Consider the following 2017-nt stretch of genomic DNA (forward strand, 5'->3'; position numbering starts at 1 on the left):
CTCCTTCTGGCCTCCGTAGTTTCAAGTGAGACATCTGCTACCTTTCTAATTGTTGTTTCCCTAGAGGTAATCCATCATTTCTCTCTAGCTGTGTTCAAAGATTTTCTCTGAAGATGTCCTGGCAGTGTGGTGTGGAGTGGCTGTCAGGGCCAGGAGAACAAGCACCCATGTCACTATCACTCCCAGAGCAGCCCAGGCCCCCCTTCTCTGCCCCACTGCGCTCTCAGATGCCAAGCACTGCAACTCCCTGCATGCAGTGAACTCGGCCACGGAGCCTCTGGGGCGATGTCCAGCCCTCCTGCCCAACCTGCTCTCCCACCAGTCGCCACCTCCACCCCCACTGCACAAAGAGCCCATGTATGAACCATGGAGGAGGCTTCACCCTGAGGCTGCAGCCAGCTGCACCTGGAGAAGCTGACCCTGGGGATCATGCACATCCTAAAATCTTCTCCAGGTGTAACAAAGGTGGCTATCATAGAAAAGCTGCCTGCTGAACGCCATATGATTTCTTCAGGGGAACAAAAAAGTAACTGCTTGCTATCAGAGGATGTGAAGAATTTTTATCTGATTAACAATGGCTTCCACATGACATGGAGTGTGAAGCTGGATGAGAACACCATTCCATTGGGCAGCATGGCAATTAATAGAATCTCAAAACTGACTCAACTCAACCAGTCTTCCATGTATTCACTCCCTAATGCACCAACCCTGGAAGACCTGGAAGATGATGCACTTGAAGCCAGTGAGAACCAGCCAGAGAAGCCTCACTTTGATTCTTGCAGTGTGATGTTTGAGCTGGATCCTTGGAAATGGGAATGGGAAGGTTTACCTTGTCTACAAAAGAGGGAAAGCAGCAGTAGCATAAGACATTGACTTCTGGTTCCTGGCCAGAGCATCACACTGGCATTTGATCACAGATACTTGTACTGGTTACTATTGCCTGCTCATCATGCACCTGGGCCTGCCGGAGTGGCAGTATGCCTTCACCAGCTATGGCATTAGCCCACAGGCCAAGCAATTGTTCAACACGTATAAACCCATTACCTACAACACAAACCTGCTCACGGAAGAGACCTACTCCTTCATGAACAAGCTGGATCCCAGCAAAATGTTCAAGAGCAAGAGCAAGACCTTAATCTCCAACAAGAAAGCTCCTGTATAGCCTACACGTGGCCAGAAAGGGCCCTCAGGTCCTCCCTCCACCTCTAAATACTCTTCTAGCTCTGGAAACCCCATCCAGAAATGAGCATCACCACCTCCCCACCAGCCCCACAGCAATAATTTCCATGCACAGATGTCCCAAGCCTCAGATTCTGTGTGTGGAACCATGTTTTTCTTCCTACATGAGTAAGCCAAATCCTAGGCCTTTTACTCCTGTTGGCATTAACCAGGAGTTCAAAGGTGTACACAGGTCTCCCCCAGGGTCATTTCTCCATCCAGCCTCCGAAAGCTGTGGAGCATTTGTTTAAGTAGATAAATAGATCTGTTAAGAGCTTCCCTCTCTTTCCACCCTCAGCCCTGGACACCCATTAGCAGTGATTAGAGAACTCCCCCAAATAAACCACTGATTTTGACCAGGCATTAAAACTGTGCCATTCAATTGGCAACCACTAGCCACATGTGGCTATTTAAACTATGTTAAACATTCCATTCCTCTGGGGTGCCAGGGTAGCTCAGTTGGTTAAGTGTCCGACTCTTGATTTCAGCTCAGGTCATCATGTGTTCATGTGTTTGAGCCCTGCAGCGAGAGTCTGCTTGCGATTCTCTCTCTCTCCCTCCTTCTGTATCTCTCCCCTGCTCATGTGCTTTCCTTCTCTCTCTCTCTCTCCCGAAACAACAAACAAAAAATTTTAAAAATTCAATTCCTCAATTGCAAAAAGAAAAAAAAAAAAAAGGCTGTCTTTACTTTCTGTAAGTTTGATTATTATGTGCCTTGGTGTTTTTTAAAGTTTATTTATCTTAGTTTGGATTCTCTCACATTACTAAATCTGTAATGTGGGTATAGGCTTGTCATCAA

At 47.1% G+C, this 2017-nt stretch overlaps 1 pseudogene; it reads left to right on the plus strand.

Annotated features, from left to right (window-relative positions):
- The first annotated feature begins 366 nt into the window (after positions 1 to 366).
- LOC128773915 (tubulin polyglutamylase complex subunit 2-like) lies at positions 367 to 1246 on the plus strand (annotated as a pseudogene).
- Positions 1247 to 2017: the final 771 nt, after the last annotated feature.

Source organism: Panthera pardus, unplaced genomic scaffold, assembly GCF_024362965.1.
Source record: "Panthera pardus isolate Hobbes unplaced genomic scaffold, ASM2436296v1 HiC_scaffold_27, whole genome shotgun sequence".
NCBI classification, from domain to species: Eukaryota; Metazoa; Chordata; class Mammalia; order Carnivora; family Felidae; genus Panthera; species Panthera pardus.